Consider the following 19,614-nt stretch of genomic DNA (forward strand, 5'->3'; position numbering starts at 1 on the left):
TCTTGTTCCAGCATTCCACTATATTTGTGTTCCTCTGAAACAGCAAACAATTTAAAATTAAGGACAAAATAAAATCTTTTGTGTTTCCACCGTTGCTTCTCAGTTGTGGTTTAATTGTTGGACTGGTAAGGAAAATGAATATTTAATTCTAAAAGATTGAAAGGGCGGTGGGCAATACATGGATGCAGAAAAAATTAAGGGCTGGAGATATTTTTCACTGGGGAAGAACTACTCATTCATCAAACATACATTTAGAAAAATGAATGAACTCCATTTGTAAAAGATTTTGAAAGAATAACATTCCTTCATATTTTCTTTTTTTCTTCAGGTTATCAGCTTTGGGATAAGTCTCATCACTGATTAGACCTCCATATTTTCTAGATAGACATGATCTTTAAAAATAGCATCTGTTTCTATTAGAGGAAAGAGTGTATTAGATTTATTTTTCCCTTTTTCATAATTTCTCCAAATTTCATATTTGAGTAAAATCATCTGATATTTGTCTCTGTCTTTCTGACTTCATTCAGTCGGTATAATACTCTCCAGCTCCACCCATGTTGTCACAAATGGCAAAAATTTATCTTGTCTAGTAGCTGAGTAGTAATTGATTATGTATAAATACCAGATTTATGCACTTGTTGAGGACTGAGTGCGTGCATTGTTTCCTTATTTTTGCTGTTACAAATAGCAAGGCAGTGAACATAAGAGTGAAAACACCCTGGGGAGTCCAGCAGTAGTGCAGTGGGTTAAGAGCACGTGGCGCAAAGCACAAGGACAGGTTAGGGTCCCGGTTCAAGCCCCCGGATCCCCATCTGCAGGGGAGTCGCTTCACAGGCAGTGAAGCAGGTCTGCAGGTGTCTCTCTGTCACTCTTCCTCTCTGTCTCCCCCTTCTATCTCAATTTCTCTCTATCTTTATCCGATAACAAATAAAAAAAATTGAAAAAAAAAAGAGTGAAAACGCCCTTTGAGTGTGTTTTTATATTGTCCAGATAGATACAATGGGATTGTTGGATTGTGTCAAGGTTTATTTTTAGCATTTTGAGAAACTTCCAGTCTGATTTCAGACTAGCCCATTTACTTTCTCACATGTTTCTCAGTATCCTAGCCAACATTTTGTCTCTGGTCTTTGTGATATTGGTCAAGTAATAGCTTTTTCAATGTAGGACTTATGATGAAAAGTTATAGTTGTTGGCATAGTTGAAAAAAGTTGTAAATGTGAACTTGTTTATCCCACTTTTTGGCCACAGTTATTATCTACTAGATGAGAATCTAGGTCAGCATAATAATGATAAATGGAAGTACAGGTCCTTAAAAGTCAAGGAAGCCACCTTGTGAGACTAGGCTATTATTCAGTGGTGTTGTGAGTTTTCCCTTCTAATTTCAGTACAGTATGATTTTTATGTGGACTATATTTCTGGTATTAGGCAGTTTGTTCCAGATGGAGTTTTTATGGCTTTGGTTTGCTAGGAAATACTACTGTTCTTACAGATCATTCATTCACTGATAACCTAAATTGACTTTCCCAAGTATTTAACCCAGTTTTTCATTGTGATGTAGTGAGAAATTATTGGGTTTGGAGCCAGAAGACCTGGATTTAAATTTTGTTTTTGCCACTTACTTTAGGTGTGACCTTGAGTAAATCTTTTGAGTTCTCTAAACTAATTATATCTGCAAGTAAATAACCAAAAATTTATGTTTTACCCACTTTATAGGATTGTTGCAAAAGACAACTTAGATGATATGAAAAATCCCTTGTGACAATTCACCATTCAAATCTAGGGATATAGATGTATTATCTTATGAGATAGTGTCTCACAGAGGTAATTTTATAACGTTTAGCTTATAATTCTGTAAGACTTTTCTTCTTTAAGCTAGAAACAAATGTGATGGAGATTTTAAAATGCATTAAGATTGCCAATGAAAATAAATTATTGTTTGAATTTTTTAAAATTTACTTATAAAATGGAAATATTGACAAGTTGAATTCTTTTTACCTCCCAGCTTCCCACCTGTAGGGGGGTCGTTTCACAAGCGGTGAAGCAGGTCTGCAGGTGTCTACCTTTCTCTCCTCTTCTGTGTCTTCCCCTCCTCTCTTGACTTCTGTCTGTCCTATCCAACAGTGACAGCAATGACAATAACAACAACGAGAAACAACAAGGGCAATAAAAGGGAAAAAAAATAGCATCCAGGAGCAGTGGATTCGTAGTGCAGGCACCAAGTCCCAGCGATAACTCTGGAGGCAAATATTTATATACTTTTTTCCCCACTTACTTTCTTTATCTTTATTCTTATACTTTATGGTGTCAAGCCTGTTTTGGAAATGCTCAGTAGCTTTTTGCTAATTTTCTTTTTGGTCTAATTCTTGATTGCAAGGATTGTTTTAAAGGTTATAGGAATGTCACTTTTCTTGCATTACTTTTTCCTTTTAACTTTTTTTTTTGTTATAAATAATGTTCTTTTTTTGAGCTCTGGGGGTGGGTATTGTGTGGAAATGTACTCCTTTATCCTGTAGTCTTGTCAGTACTTCCATTTTATAAGTAAAAATTAAAAAATAAATAAATAATGTTCCTTTTTTTTTTCTTTTGTCTCCAGAGTTATCTACAGATCCACTGTTCCTGGAGGCCATTTTTCTTATGTTTGTTGCCCTTGTTGCCTTATTGTTGGATAGAAAAGAGAGAAATTAAGAGAAGAGGGGAAGACAGAGTGGGAGGAGAGAGGGATAGACACCTACAGACCTGCTTCACCACTTGTAAGGTAATGCCTCTGCTGGTGGGGAGGCAGGGCTCGAACTGGGATCCTTATGCCAGTCCTTGTGCTTTGTTCCATGTGCACTTAACCCTCTGTGCTACTGCCTGGCCCCCTTTGTAAATAATGTTAGTTCAAGGGGTTGGTGGTGGTGCACCTGGTTGAGTGCACATGTTACAATGTGCAAGGTCCCTCTTTCAAGCCCCAGGTCCTCACCTGCAGGGGGAAAGCTTCACACCATGGTGAAGCAGTGCTGCTAGTGTCTCTCTGTCTCTTTCCCTGTCTATCTCATCCTATCCTCTCTATTTCTGGCTGTCTCTATCCAATAAATAAAGATAAAAAATAAATTTAAAAATAATAATGTTCAATCAATTACACAACCAATATTTATTACAGTGCCTGCTATTTTTAAGTTGAAATTCAACAGTTATTAATTTAAATTAAAATGTGTTATGTCTTTGCTGGGTTCATTTATTTTGGTTCGTAAACAATTTTAATCACATATACTATATGCAAGACAGCATAGTCATGTAGATACAGCTTCTAGTCCCAAGAAGTCTTCATTATAGTATGAAAAGCACATATAGAAACACTCTTAATGAAATTATAGTTATGGAATGGAGAAATAAATTTATGGAGAAAGGATCATTTATGAGTTGCCCTAAATGAAGATAAAAGCTATTAATTGGGAAATATAGAGATTTTAGTTATACCACTTCAAGATTTTTGTTTAGATGGTTTCAAGACACTACTTGGGAAAGAAATTTGTCACATATTGTTGAGTAATAAGTTACTCTAGTTTGTAATGAATTTACTTTATTTCTTCTGCCATGCTGTATTGGTTAGATGTAAGTTGTTCAGGCTAATAACCAAAATATATAAAAAGCTGACCAAACACAGCAGCAAAAAGGCAGATGATCCCAAACTGAAGAGAGAGAGAGAAAAAAAAAAGTAAGTTGTTAAGTCTAACCCACTTAGGGAGGCCAGGGCACTGGACTCTACACTTTAAGACTAACAGTATTAAAGAATCTGAAGACATGCATTAAAACCACCACCATCTACGCTCAAGTCAAAAGTTATTTATATTCTACCTATCTGTAGCATATACTTATTACTCGTAAGTGCTCTACACCAAGTCTTTTCATGGATAGAAAGTGGTAATAATTGTTGCCTTTATTTGCATTTCTCTGATATTCAGTGTGTTTGAGCACATTTTCACAAGTCTGATGCTCCTCTGGATCTCTTCCTCTAAAAATTATGCCTATATCCTCATTCCATTTTCTAATTGTTTTTGGTGCTATGTTTAGTGAGCTCTTTATATATTTTGATCTTAGCCTTTTTATTTGATGTTTGCCATATAAAGATCTCCCATTCTGTAAGATGTCTTTCTGATGTTTGTCAGGACTTTAAATGCCTGAGGCTCTAGGCATCCCACATTCAATCACACATTCAATCACCAGCATCACCATAAGTTAGCCTGAGTGGTGTCTGGTCTGTCATAAAATAAATAATAACTATTGTTAAAAGAAATAATAACCAGTTTTGAACTTGTTTGTCCTTGAGTATATTTATTTATTTATTTATTTTAAATAAGGCCTCCTAGCAAATCTATGATTTGATTCTATGATCAAAAGCATCTGGGAAAAAGTAGTAATCATTAAATGAACCAGTAAATCAGATTTCTTAATGTGTAAATAAAATGTACATTTTAAGTGCCTAGAAAAAATGTAGCATTGTGGGGAATTAAATGTTCTTTAAGGTTGTTGCCTCACACACACTCAGCAATGTTTAAATGTGTCATGCCAACAATATTTATTTTACAGTCAATGTGTCATGCCAACAGTATCTATTTTACAGTCAACAATATTTATACCCCTTTCCCATATTAGGGAGCTATTCTCTTCCCTGATCCAGCTTTCTGGTCCTTTTCCAGCCATGACATCATCTCCCCAGACAATAACTTGGATCCACTGGTATATCAGATTTCAGGCTCAGGGGCAAAAAGAAAAAAAAATTAGTATAGCCATAAGACCTTTGGAATTTAACTAAAATATGCCTACTAGCTATCTACAAAATGGAGGACCCCCCCTCCCCCACTCTTCATCTGCACTATTCCAGCCCTTAGGTCCATGATTGGTCAACAATTTGTTTGGCTTTGTATGTTAACTCTCTTGTCAACTACCAGGTTTCAGATGCTAGCATGATGCCAAACAGACTTCCCTGGACAGACAACCCCACCAATGTGTCCTGGAGTTTCACTTCCCCAGAGCCCTTCCCCACTAGGGAGAGAGATAGGCTGGGAGTATGGGTCAACCAGTCAATGCCCATGTTCAACAGGGAAGCAATTACAGAAGCCAGACCTTCCACCTTCTGCATGCCACAATGACCTTGGGTATATACTTCCAGAGGGTTAAAGAATAAGAAGAGTTCTGGTGGTGGGAATTGTGTGAACTTGTACCCCTTTTATCCTATGGCTTTGTTAATGTTTCCTTTTTATAAATAAAAATAAATAAAAATAAAAAAGTAAATGTGTCATGCCTCAGTTTACCATTGAACTAACAATAGCACTACTGACAGGGTTAATGTGAGAATTAAGTGAGGTGATAGCTAAGGTCACTCGCGCTACACACAGAACCTAGTGAATTAGCTCTCTACAGCTGCTGTAAACAGTTACCACAAACTGGGAGATAATTTCTCGCTGAAAAAGTCAAGGAAATTAAAGTCAATTTCAGTAGCTATTGCTGATATTAATGGCCAGAAAGAGAAGGATAAGAAATTTAAGAGAGTGTTGCAACCTGAAATGAAAGAACCTCTTTTCTGCTCGTTGTCAGGCAGAATTAAATTTGATGGTAGTGTGTGACAGAATGGCCAAAATAAACAGCAACTTATATCAAGGGATTCAAAAATTTCCCCCTTCATAAAATAAATCAAAAGGGAGGTTGTCTGAGGTTGGTATACTAATTTCTTTAAGTCATTAGGGAGGGATAAAGGCTTCTTCAAACTCTTTACCCTGTCATGTCTAGTGTATGCTCAAGTTCCTATGCTCAGGTCCAACCCTAAGAGCAGCACAGAGAAAGGTATAAAGGTGCCAAGACTATGGAGAAGTGAGCTAAGAGCTCAGCATGGTTGGGTGAATTGAAGAGCAAAATGTTCGTCATCTGCATGTCCCAGGATCATCTTCAATGTCCAGCTTTCCACTAGACCGCACAGACCATGTTCACTGTAGATTAGTGTTTCAGCATTAGCAATTAAAACTACCCTGGGTCATATTTCTTTTTCTCTTACAATAAAAGCATAGGTTTTTTTTTTAAATCTTTGCATAGTATATCTTGGAGGTTTTTGTCCCCCTTCTTTTTGAATGCTGGAAGTATAGAATGCAGCAGCCTCCCTCCATTTAGCCTTAAAAAAATTTTAATTTCCTGCTACATTTCATGGGAGTCCTAATATCTTAATCCAGTCACAGTTACAATGATTTTCATTTACAGGATTAAGTTGCAACCATAGCATAAAATTAAACTCTCTTTAAGTAAAATAAGTGGTTAAAAGTTAACCCTAGGAACAGTAAAAATGTATATTTTCTATATGGGCAGTAACTAGCATGTGTTTAATAAATGACAGTTTACAGTGCTTACAGTCAACTGCTAGCATAATCCTGTGAAGTAGATGTTTCTTGTCTTTCTTATTTTGCAGATAGAAATTGGTTCGCAGGAAAAAATTGAATGTCAGAAAGAATAAATGGCTTGATCACACACCAGTAACTGGAGAAACTAGAATCCACATTTATATTTTAGATTCTAAATTCTGTATCTTGTCTTTGTTTTTGAGACAGGAACTAGTATCAATTTTCTCACTGTTTACTTAAACAGTCAACCAACATTTATGAACACAATGTTGCCTTTTGAAATACAGGGCAACTGTGACATAATATTTTCTCTGGTAAAGCACAAACATTACCATACAGGGGGAATAGTCAGCTAAATGGGAAGAGATGTGATCTTTGATTTGGTAGGGGAAATACAGGAAAATAAAGGTAGCATTTGTGGGGTAGAGCAAGGGATAAAATGATGAATAAGATTAGAGAATAAACAGGAATTTGTGGTGAGGTATGGAGAACAGTGTTCAGGACTGAGGGAGTACAAGTATAGAGGTCCTGAAGCAGAACAAGTCTTGGTTTGAAGGGCAAATATTAAATAGTGACTTTTTTTTTGCCTTCAGGGTTATTGCTGGGGCTCAGTGCCTGCACTACGAATCCGCTGCTCCTGAAGGCTATTTTTTCCCCTTTGTTGCCCTTGTTTATCATCATTGTTGTTGTTATTGTTGCTGTTGTTGCTGTCTTTGTTGTTGGATAGGACAGAGAGAAATTGGGGGGGGAGAGAGAGAGGAGGAGAGAAAGATAGATACCTGCAGACCTGCTTCACTGCCTGTGAAGCGACCCCCCTGCAGGTGGGGAGCTGGGGGCTCAAACTGGGATCCCTGAGCCAGTCCTTGCGCTTCACGCTTTGTGGGCTTAACCCGCTGCGCTGCTACCCAACCCCCTAAATAGTGACTTTTTTGGCCACTAGCTTCAACAATGACTATGAGTATGAGAGTTTTAATGGAAACCTGAGTAAGCTGGACCTAAAAACCATTCTAAAGAGAATTGTTGAGGCCTTTTAAGTTGGAGAGTCAGGTGTTGCCTGTAACACTTTAGGGAGTTCACTCTGGCTGGAGTATGGAGGGTGGATGGGAAGGGCCAGGTGGTAGTGCACCTGGTAAGTACACTTGTTACAATGCATAAGGACCTATGTTCAAGCCCCTAGTCCCCAGCTGTAGGGGGGAAGCTTCATGAGTAATGAAGCAGGTCTCTCTCCTTTATCTCACTCTTCCTTCTCAATTTCTCTCTGTTTCTATCCAAAATAAATAAAATTAAAAAAAAAAAAGAATGGACGGAAGAGAAAGCAAAACAAACCCAAGAAAGGACAGTGAATGTGATTATATTAATAGGAAGAAGTCTGGATTATGATGACCATCTCTATTCACCTGGATACTTATAAATCCCATTTGGTGTCTGAACAAAAGGTAAGACTGCCTGGGCACTGTCTAAGGCTAACAAGGTCTTTCATTAAAACAATACTAGTGGGGGTTGTATTGTTATGTGGAGATGTTATGCATGCACAAACTATTGTATTTTACTATTGACTGTAAATGATTAATCCTCCAGTAAATAAATAAAAAAAATTCTACCATCAACCACAGGATTCTCAGCAATGCAAATTCAGTTTTCAGCTAGTTAGCTTGTCTGACTTTGAACTGGTTATAATCTGTTTTCTCCAAATACACAGAAAGTCAAAAGCACTCTACTGATACCCAGTAGATGGCATAACCACTCTGACTGGTTTGATTTGATTGGGTTGTAGTTATCCGAGGACTAGATAGGTATTGATTCATGTCATGTTCAATATCTTGGATTCCCATCTAATCAAAACATCGCCTTTCACATTGTCTCTTAAATGTGAAATTATTCAGTGAATAAATCATAATGTGAAGCTTTTAGACAAGTCATGCTTAAGAAATGAGATTTAAGTAGGAGAAATTACAAAAGAGATGGGGCAAACAATAGCTATTCTGAAAACAATCACTTACACTCTTCTGGTACTGGCGGTGGGGCAGTAATTGGCAAACAAAATGGAAATGCAAATTGAGAAACTATATCATTCATTGCTATTTACTAAGGATAAAATCTAACCTGAGGGGGCCTGGTGGTTAAGCGCACATATTAACTTGAGCAAAGACCTGATTGGCGCCCTGCTCTCCATCTGCCGGCGGAACGCTTCACAAGTAGTCTTTCTCCTTCTCTATGTCCCCTTCTGCTTTCAATTTCTCTCTGTCTTATCCAGTAAAATAAAAAAAGGAAGGGGGAAAAAAGGCCTCAGGGAGCAGTGAATTCATAATGCTAGCACTGAGCCCCAGAGATAACCCAGGTGGCAGGTAAAAAAAAAAAAGAAGAAGAAATCTAACCTCATTAACATGGCATATGTGGCCTGTCAGGATCACTGCCCACTATTATGTGCAGTCTCATATTCGCCTCACATGAATTTTTCTCCTTGTTTCCCTAGGAGTCAAATTCCTGCTCATTTTGCATGTCTTTGCTTAAGAACTAAACCTTTCAGAGGCATTCCTATCTACCTACATCCTTACTCACCAATTCTTTCTTTAAAAAATTTTTATTAATAAAATGGAAATATTGACAAGACCATAAGATAAGAGGGGTACAATTCCACACAATTACCACCACCAGAACTCTGTATCCAACCCCCCCCCCCACCCCATAGCTTTCCTATTCTTTATCCCTTAGGGAGTACGGACACAGGAACATTGTGGGGTGCAGAAAGTGGGAGGTCTGGCTTCTGTAATTGCTTCTCCACTGGACATGGGTGTTGACAGGTTGATCCATACTCCCAGCTTGTCTCTCTCTTTCCCTAGTGGGATAGAGATCTGGGGAGGTGGGGCTCCAGGACATATTGTGGGGTCATCTGTCCAGCGAAGTCAGGTTGGCATTATGATAGCATCTGGAACCTGGGGGCTGAAAAAAGAGTTAAGATATAAAGCAGAACAAAGTGTTGACTAATCATGAAACTAAAGGCAAGAATATTGCAGATGAAGGTTTGGGGTGTCCGGTTTGGAAAAAGCTAGTAGGTCTATTTTAGGTATATTCCAAGGGGCCCTACTAGTTTTTGCCTGAGCCTGACATCTAACATGCAGGTGACCTAAGATATTTTTTTGGGAGATGGTGTCGTAGTTGGAAAAAGGACTAGAAAGCTGGATAAGCTGGATCAGGGAAGAGAGTAGCTCACAAATATGGGGAAATACTCAGCAATACTTAACTCTCCTCATTTTGCATTTTCATTGTACTTTATGTTTTCATAATAACATTTGAATTTGAGTGCTCATAAGTGAGTTGTTATTACTCATACAATTTTATATTTGTTTAATTAAAAAAATTTTTTTATCTTAGTAGGACAGAGAGAAATTGAGAGGGAAGTGGAAGGTAGAAAGGGAAAGAGAAATAATAGCACCTGGAACACTACTTCACCAGCTGTGAAGACTCCCCTGTGCAGATGGGGTTCTGAGGCTTTGAACCTGGGTCCTTGTGTATGGCAATGTGTGTGTTCAACCTGGTGCACACCACTGGGCCCCCACAATTCTGTAACTATGTGTTTGTAAATTTGTCTAACCAAATATATCTTCTGAAAATTTGTCTGTAGTTCTCAAATAAATGCTTATAGGGTATTTTTGCCCACTCTTAGGAACATACCCACAGAAGCAAAATTTCTGAAGCAAAATTTCTGAAGTCAAACAAGAGGATGCTCTTATCTTGCTGCACCCTCATACTGTGAAAAAAGTGTTTTGTGTTTGTTTTTCCTAGAGCACAGTTCAACTCTGGGGTACTGGCAATTAAATCTAGGTCCTCTGATCCTTGCGCATGAACATTTGTTGCATAAATCTCTGTACTATTTCCCTAATGCCAAGATTAGCTTTTGATGGTCTTTTTAGTGTCATGATTACTCACATTTGTGTGTGTGCACGAGTTTTTAAAGTCCTTTTATTGTAGACACATGGTACAATTTTTCATCTCCTTGTGATATACGTCTGCAAGACACTGCCAATTAGGTCCTTTTGCATTATCATGCACCACAACCCCAATGCTTCCTTGACCCTCTCCCATCCCTTTTTCCCCCAGAGTACTTTGCTTTGGTGCAATGCACTCCACATAATCCAAGTGTCACCATATTTCCCCCCTCTGTCTTTCTTTCTTAAGTACCACCTGTACATGAGTTCTCGAATGTGTCCTTCTTTTTTAGCTTATCTCACTTAACATGTCTTTAAGTTCCATCCAAGATGATGCAAAAAGATGATTCATTATTTTTAACAACTGAGTAGTATTCAACCAGGTATATATACCACAATGATTTTAATTTTTTTTTTAATTTTGCAATGCAGGGTCACACAAGGAACTGTAATCACTGCTGTGACTACTGAACATTAGCCATGGTTCTAACTAGAGACATTTACACATTGTATGCAAATTTAGAGCAAGTTTAGTCTTATCTGTGATTTGAGGTTGCCTTCTCTGATACTGTCCTTTAAAAAAGATCCATTAAAATGTTTTTTTTTAGTGGTTTAATAATGGTATACAAGATTATAAGATTACAGGGTTATAGTTCCTTGCTGCACACGCAACCACCACCACCACCACCAATGTGCTGTCGTGGTCCTCACCTCTTAACACCTTTTCCCTCACCTGATAACCACCACAGATAGTCTTAGAGACAGTTTGGTCACTTTATTGTTTATAATTTTTTATTAGTGATTTAATAACAATTAACAAGATTGTAAGATAATAGGGGTACAATTCCACACAGTTCCCAACATCAGAGTTCCATATCCCTTTCCCTCCATTGGAAGCTTCCCTATTGTTTAACCCTGTCTGGGATTATGGGTCAAAATTCTTTATGGGATGCAGAAAGTGGAAGGTCTGCCTTCTGTAATTGCTTCTCTACTGAACATGGACATTGGCAGGTCAATCCATACCTCCAGCCTGTTTCTGTCTTTCCCTAGTTGGGTAGGACTCTGGAGAGGTTTGATTCCAGGACACATTGGTGAGGTTGTCTACCCAGGGAGGTCAAGATGGCATCATTGTATCATCTGCAACTTGGTGGCAGAAAGCCGGTATGATATAAAGCAAAATTGTTTAATAAACAGGCACCTAAGGTGGGAATAGGGCAAATGAAACTAGAGATCTTTGTGCAAGAGGAAGCTAGGAAGTCTTTTTTAAGTAAGTTCTATGGGTCACTTCTTTTTTTTTTTTTGCAAGTTCATGTTCCTCAATTCTCTATAGTCCATATATGAGCAAAAGCCACCTGGCAGTTGTCTTTAACTTCCTTATTTCAATAAACAATTACCTCCTGTTCAATCCATTTTGTCCAAAGAACACAGTATCATCTTTTTTGATTATGTCTCATAACTTCTTTATCTAGTCACCTGCCAATGAGCATTTTTTTCTTTTTTAAAATTTTATTAGTGATTTAATATTGATTTACAATTTTACATGTCAACAGGGGTTTGGTTCCACACCATCCCCACCAACAGAGTTCTGAATCCCCAGTCCCTCCATTGGAAGCCACCACAGTCCTCCTAAATTTGCAGAGACGAGAGATGGATTAACTATAATCTCTATAACTGTCTGCTTACATTTGTACATAACTGCCCTCTTTCTCTTCCAGGTCCAATCCTCTCTTCCCCTCCAAGCCACTCATGACCCTATTACTACATACAAACATCCCTCCCCTTTTCTTCCTTTCTCAATAGGTACCGATGGAGATGGAGTTCAGAACCCTCTTATCCTCTTCCTCCTATCACTTTTCCCCCACTAGGAATATGTATCAGAATTGTTTTGAGGGTGCAAAAGGTAGGAGTTCTGGCATCTGTAATTGCTTCTCTGTTGGACATGGGTATTGGCAAATCAATCCATACCCCAAGCCTGTTTCGATCTTTCCCTAATGGGGTAGAGCTCTGGAGAGGTGAGTTTCAGGGCACACTGGTAAGGTTGTCTGCCCAGAGAAGTCAGGATGGAATCATGGTAGTATCTGCAACTTGGTATCTAGAAGGTAGTGAGATATAAAGTGAGATAAAATGGTTAATATAAGGCCACCACATAAGCTGGGGCCCTAGTTGGGGATGTTTTGAGATTTCCAAACAGACATGATGGGCCTGGACTTCGAATAAATCCCTCTCCCCAATGTTACCAGTCATCTCTATCAGGAACAACACAATAGATCCCTTTGTGGGCCCCCATAAGATCTTGCCCTCAACTTGGATCAACAACAGTAGAGAATGTATGGCTGGATAACATACTCTATGCTCTGCCTGAAGGAGATGGGTCCTGAAATTGGGGCAACTTTGAACCTTCCTACTCATGACCACAGAATGTGAGCTCAGATCTACAGGGATGCAGAGGTCACATAGGCTTCTAAGGTGAATATGGGCTCCAGATCAGATCAAATTGATGAGGTTTACAATCAACAATATTTATACACCTTTCCCATATTTGGGAGCTACTCTCTTCCCTGATCCAGATTTCTGGTCCTTTTTACAGCCATGACATCATCTCCCCAGACAAAAACTTGGATCCACCTGCATATCAGATTTCAGGCTCATGGAAAAAAAAAAAAACAACTAGTATAGTCATGGGCCCTTTGGAAAATAAATAAAATAGGCCTACTAGCTATCTACAAAATGGAGACCCCCCCCCCAACTCTTCATCTGTGCTATTCCAGCCTTTAGGTTCATGACTAGTCCACAACTTGTTTGGCTTTATATGTTAACTCTCTTTTTAGCCATAAGATTCCAGATGCTACCATGATGCCGATCAGATTTCCCTGAACAGACAACCACACCAATACGTCCTGGAGCTCCAATTCCCCAGAGCCCTGCCCCACTAGGGAAAGAGAGAGACAGGCTGGGAATATGGATTGACCTGTCAACGCCCATGTTCAGTGGAGAAACAATTACAGAAGCCAGACTTTCCGCCTTCTGCAACCCACAATGACCTTGGGTCCATACTGCCAGAGAGATAAAGAATAGTAAAGCTAGATGGCGGACTGAGAAGCTGCTAGTGGCTTGAGCTCCAACCACATCGACTGGAAATGGTAGGATTTTCTGCCTTTAGTAGGTCAGTCAATAAGGAGTCCTAGCGGTGACACCAAGGAGGTGACTATAACTTAATTTGGGTTAAAAAATAGAGTAAAAAGAAAGGCAACAATTTTTTTCTTTTAAATTATTATTCCCAAAGCACACCCCCCCTTTCCCCCCCTCCATAACCAGTCCCTGGGGACCAGCTCCTAGCAGGCTCCCCTGCTGAGCTTCTTTCTTTACCAAGATTCCTGTCCCACCAGGGGGTGTCATTCATTCTAAATCTATTCCCTTCAGACACCTTTGGCCTTTTTTCTTTCTAAGTAGCCAACCAGCTGCCTCTGCTCACAGGGCACGAGGCAATCAGGAGCCATCCAAGCTGAAGACAGGACAGGTCATTTACTCTGTTCTATTTTATTATTAATACAAGATAAACATGTACCCCTTTCCCCCTCTCCTTCAGGTTGACCAGAATTAACTCTTAGTGTATTTTCCATTGCTAGGGGACCAGAAGTCTTATTCACTGCTAAAATAACTTGTCTCACTTTTCCTACCACCCCTACCCGTCTCTCCCCCCCACCGCATAGCTAATTAAATAATAAAAAAATAAATAAATAAAAAACTCCTTTCACTGCTCTTTTATTACCGTTCTTTTTCTTATCTTTTTCTTTTTTCTCTCTTTCTTTTTTTCTTCTTTTTCTCATTCTTGTCAACCTTTCTTCCTTAATCCCTCAGCTTTCTGAATTCACTGATACATGTTTGGGAATTATTTGGGGGAAGAAATCTGACTCAGAGTGGACTCTCTCTGCGTGTATCTCTGCTCAACTTCCTTTTCTCCTTTAGCTACCCTTAGAATATACAGTGGATAGTGATTTGCATAACTGTCTATTCCTGCTATTCTTGTCTAGTCCTGAGGGTTTTTTTTTTTTTCTTAACAATCAGCTGCCTCTGCTCAGGAGGCTTGAGACAATCTGGGACAGGGTTTTTTTACCCTGCTCTATTTTATTATTAATATTATATAAAGGCATATATCTTCCCCCCCCTTTAGGTTGACCAGAATTAACTCTTAGGGTATCTTTCATTGCTAGGGTAGTGGGCATCTTATCTATTGTGAGAAGAACTTGTCTCGTTACTGCAACTTCCTCTACAGACTCTCCCCTTCTTCCTCCTCCTAGCTAATTAGAAATAATAATAATAAAAAAATAAAAATAAAGTAATCAATTAAAAAACTTTCTTTTCATTGCTCTTTAATTACAGCTCTTTTCTCTTATCTCTCTATTGTTTCTCTTTTTTTTCTTTTTTTTATCTTGTCATATACTTCTTCCTTCCTTATTCTTTGTCTTTCTGAATTTGTGAATTATTTTGGGGAAGAAATCTGACTCAGAGTGGACTCTCTATGTGTGTATCTCTGCTCTACTTCCCTTTCTCCTCTTGCTACCCCTAGAATATACAGTGGATAGTAGATTTGCATAACTGTCTATTCTTGCTATCCCTACTTTCCTTTCTCTTCCTTCTTCACTTGGACTTGGTTACATTGTTTGGCTAACTGGTAGTGATTAAACTGCTTCAATATGTGCTTCAGTTGCTATTGTAATTCCTGAGGTTGGTGATTGCATTTGTCATAAAGGTATTTAGTACAGTGTTGCTTGTACTCAAGACACAACAACTGAGGAACAACAGAGCATAAAAATAAACACATAAATAAAAAAATGGGTAGATCAAAAAAAATAAAACTGCTACTCCAATGAATGAAGACAAGAGCCCAGAAAAAACTACAAATCAGCCAGAAGTAACCAAGATAAGAAAAGTATGCAAGCAATAATAAACTTATTAATCACAGAAATGAAAACAACATTGGAGGAAAGGAATGGCAGTATTAGGGAAACAACAGTTGAGACCCCCCAAGGAAAATACTGATTATCTCGAGGCAATTAGAGAACTGAAAGCTGACATACTGAACTGAAGAAAGAAGCTGAGGCAAGGGAAACCAGACTAACAGAAGCAGAAAACAGAATTAGTCAGACAGAGGATGAGCTAGAGAAAACTAAGAAAGAGGTAAAAGAGCTCAAAAAGAGTTTGAGAGACACTGAAAACAACAACAGAGACATATGGGGTGATCTCAAAAGAAGTAACATTCGTATAATTGGCCTGCCAGAGGAAGAAAGAGAGGAAGGGGAAGCAGACATTCTAGAGGAAATAATAGATGAAAACTTCCCAGACCTGAATAACAGAAAGGACATCAAGATTCAAGAGGCCCAGAGAGTTCCAAACAGAATCAACCCAAACCTGAAGACACCAAGACACATCATAGTCACAATGAGAAGGAGTAAGGATAAAGAAAGGATCCTAAAGGCTGCAAGAGAGAAACAAAAAGTCACATACAAGCGAAAACCCATAAGATTATCTGCAGACTTCTCCACTCAAACTCTAAAATCCAGAAGACAATGGCAAAATATCTATCGAGCCCTGAATGAAAAAGGGTTTCAACCAAGGATAATATATCCTGCTAGATTTTCATTCAAATTAAATGGAGGGATCAAAACCTTCTTAGACAAACAACAGTTAAAGGAGGCAACCATCACCAAACTGGTCCTGAAAGAGGTTCTAAAAGACCTCTTATAAACAAGAACATCACTATAATACTTGCAATATATAAGAGTAAACAGAAAAATTTTTTTTGAACAATGGCACTACAATACATTAATCCATAATATCAATAAATGTCAATGGCTTAAACTAACCCATCAAAAGGCACAAAGTGGGGGGATGGATCAGAAAAAATAACCCAACCATATGCTGCTTGCAAGAATCCCATCTGTCACAACAAGATAAACACAGACTTAAAGTGAAAGGATGGAAAACTATCATACAGGCTAACGGACCACAAAAAAGGGCAGGAACAGCCATTCTCATCTCAGACACAATAGATTTTAAATTAAATAAAGTAATAACAGATAGGCAAGGGCATTACATAATTATTGGAGGATCAATCAGCCAAGAAGACTTAAAATTATTAACATCTATGCACCCAATGAGGGACCATCTGAATACATCAAGCACTTACTGAAAGAATTTCAAAAATACATCAATAATAATACAGTAATAGTGGGAGACTTCAATACCCCACTCTCACACTTAGACAGATCAACAGAGCAGAGAATCAACAAAGATACGAGAGAATTGAATGAAGAGATTGACAGACTAGACCTCTTGGACATTTTCACACTCCTCCACCCCAAAAAACTGGAATACACCTTCTTTTCAAATCCACATAACACATACTCAAGGATAGACCACTTGTTAGGACACAAAGACAGCATCAATAAATTCAAGAGCATCGAAATAATCCCAAGTATCTTCTCAGACCACAGTGGAGTAAAACTAACATTTAACAACAAACAGAAAATTTTAAAAGTCACAGAATTTGGAAACTAAACAACATACTCCTTAAGAACCACTGGGTCAGAGATTCACTCAAGCAGGAAATTCAAATGTTCCTGGAAACAAATGAAAATGAAGACACAACCTATCAAAATATTTGGGAGACAGCTAAAGTCTTACTGAGAGGGAAACTTATAGCCATACAATCACATATTAAACAACAAGAAAAAGCTCAAATGAACGACCTTACTGCACATCTCAAGGACTTAGAGGAAGAGGAACAAAAGAACTCTAAAGCAACCAGAAGGATAGAAATCACTAAAATAAGAGCAGAAATAAACAACATTGAAGATAAGAGAACCATACAAAAGATCAATGAAGCCAAATGTTGGTTCTTTGAAAGATTAAACAAAATTAACAAATCCCTAGCCAGACTCACCAAACAAAAAAGAGAGAAGACTCAAATTAATAGAATTGTAAACGATGGAGGAGATATCACAACCGACACCACAGAGATCCAGAGAATCATGTGAAACTTCTATGAAGAACTATACGCCACCAAGCTAGAGAATCTGGATGAAATGGAACAATTCCTAGAAGCATATGCCCTTCCAAAACTGAACCAAGAGGAACTACAAAATCTAAATGCACCAATCACAGACAAAGAAATTGAAACAGTTATTAAGAATCTCCCCAACAACAAAAGTCCTGGACCAGATGGCTTCACAAATGAATTCTACAAAACTATCAGGAAACAGTTAGTACCCATACTTCTTAAGCTTTTCCACAAGATTGAAGATACAGGAATACTCCCTTCCACTTTCTATGAAGTCAATATCACCCTGATACCAAAAGCAGATAGGGACAGAACAAAAAAGGAAAACTACAGACCAATATCTCTGATGAACATAGATGCCAAAATATTAAACAAGATCTTGGAAAACCGGATATAGCAGCATATCAAAAAGATTGTTCATCATGACCAAGTGGGATTCATCCCAGGAATGCAAGGCTGGTTCAACATCCATAAGTCAATCAATGTCAGTCACCACATCAATAAAAGCAAAGCCAAAAACCACATGATTATCTCAATCGATGCAGAGAAAGCCTTTGACAAGATCCAACACCCATTCATGCTCAAAACTCTACAAAAAATGGGAATAGATGGGAAATTCCTCAAGATAGTGGAATCTATATATAGCAAACCTACAGCCAACATCATACTAAATGGACAGAAGCTGAAAGCATTCCCCCTCAGATCAGGGACTAGACAGGGCTGTCCACTGTCACCGTTACTCTTCAACATAGTATTGGAAGTTCTTACCATAGCAATCAGTCAAGAGAAAGAAATCAAAGGAATACAGATTGGAAGGGAAGAAGTCAAGCTCTCACTATTTGCAGATGATATGATAGTATACATAGAAAGACCTAAAGAATCCAGTAGAAAATTACTGGAAGTTATTAGGCAATATAGCAAGGTATCAGGCTACAAAATCAATGTACAAAAATCAGTGGCATTTCTTTATGCAAACACTAAATCTGAAGAAGAAGACATCCAGAAATCACTCCCATTTACTGTTTCAGCAAAATCAATCAAATACCTAGGAATAAAGTTGACCAAAGAAGTGAAAGACTTGTATGCCGAAAACTATGAGTCGCTAATCAAGGAAATAGAAACTGATACCAAGAAATGGAAAGATATCCCATGCTCATGGATTCGAAGAATAAATATCATCAAAATGAATATTCTCCCCAGAGCCATATACAAATTTAATGTAATTCCCATCAAAGTTCCACCAAGCTTCTTTAAGAGAATAGAACAAACACTACAATCATTTATCTGGTACCAGAAAACACCTAAATTGGAAAAACCATCTTAAGGAAAAGAAACAGAAATGGAGGCATCACATGCCCAGACCTTAAACTATATTATAAAGCCATCCTCATCAAAACAGCATGGTACTGGAACAAAAATAGGCACACAGACCAGTGCAACAGAATTGAAAGCCCAGAAGTAAATCCCAACACCTATGGACATCTAATCTTTGATAAGGGGGCCCAAAGCATTAAATGGAAGAAGGAGGCTCTCTTCAATAAATGATGCTGGGAAAACTGGGTTGAAACATGCAGAATAATGAAATTGAACCACTTTATCTCACTAGAAACAAAAATCAACTCCAAATGGATCAAAGACCTGGATGTCAGTCCAGAAACAATCAAATACTTAGAGGAAAACATTGCTAAAACAGTTTCCCACCTACGCCTCAAGGACATCTTTGATGAATCAAACCTAATTGCAAGGAAGACTAAAGCAGAAACAAACCAATGGGACTACATCAAATTGAAAAGCTTCTGCACATCCAAAGAAACTATTAAACAAACAAAGAGACCCCTCACACAATGGGAGAAGATCTTCACATGCTATACATCAGACAAGAAACTAATCAACAAAATATATAAAGAGCTCAGCAAACTTAGCACCAAAAAAGCAAATGACCCCATTGAAAAATGGGCAGAGGATATGAACAAAACATTCACCTCAGAGGAGATCCAAAAGGCTAACAAACATATGGAAAACTGCTCTAGGTCATTGATTGTCAGAGAAATGCAAATTAATACAAAATTAAGATACCACCTCACTCCTGTAAGAATGGCATACATCAAAAACGACAGCAGCAACAAATGCTGGAGATGCTGTGGGGACAGAGGAACCCTTTTGCATTGCTGGTGGGAATGTAAATTGGTACAGCCTCTGTGGAGAGCAGTCTGGAATACTCTCACAAGGCTAGACATGGACCTTCCATATGATCCAGTAA

General features: G+C 38.2%; 1 non-coding gene across 1 annotated transcript; it reads right to left on the bottom strand.

The window, feature by feature from the left end:
- Positions 1-296: 296 nt before the first annotated feature.
- Positions 297-362, bottom strand: LOC132541620 (small nucleolar RNA SNORD50). The gene has a single exon (XR_009552751.1). It is a non-coding gene; the product is annotated as a small nucleolar RNA SNORD50 (small nucleolar RNA).
- Between the last annotated feature and the right edge of the window lie 19,252 nt (positions 363-19,614).

The sequence above is a fragment of the Erinaceus europaeus genome, chromosome 11, assembly GCF_950295315.1.
Source record: "Erinaceus europaeus chromosome 11, mEriEur2.1, whole genome shotgun sequence".
Lineage (NCBI taxonomy): Eukaryota > Metazoa > Chordata > Mammalia > Eulipotyphla > Erinaceidae > Erinaceus > Erinaceus europaeus.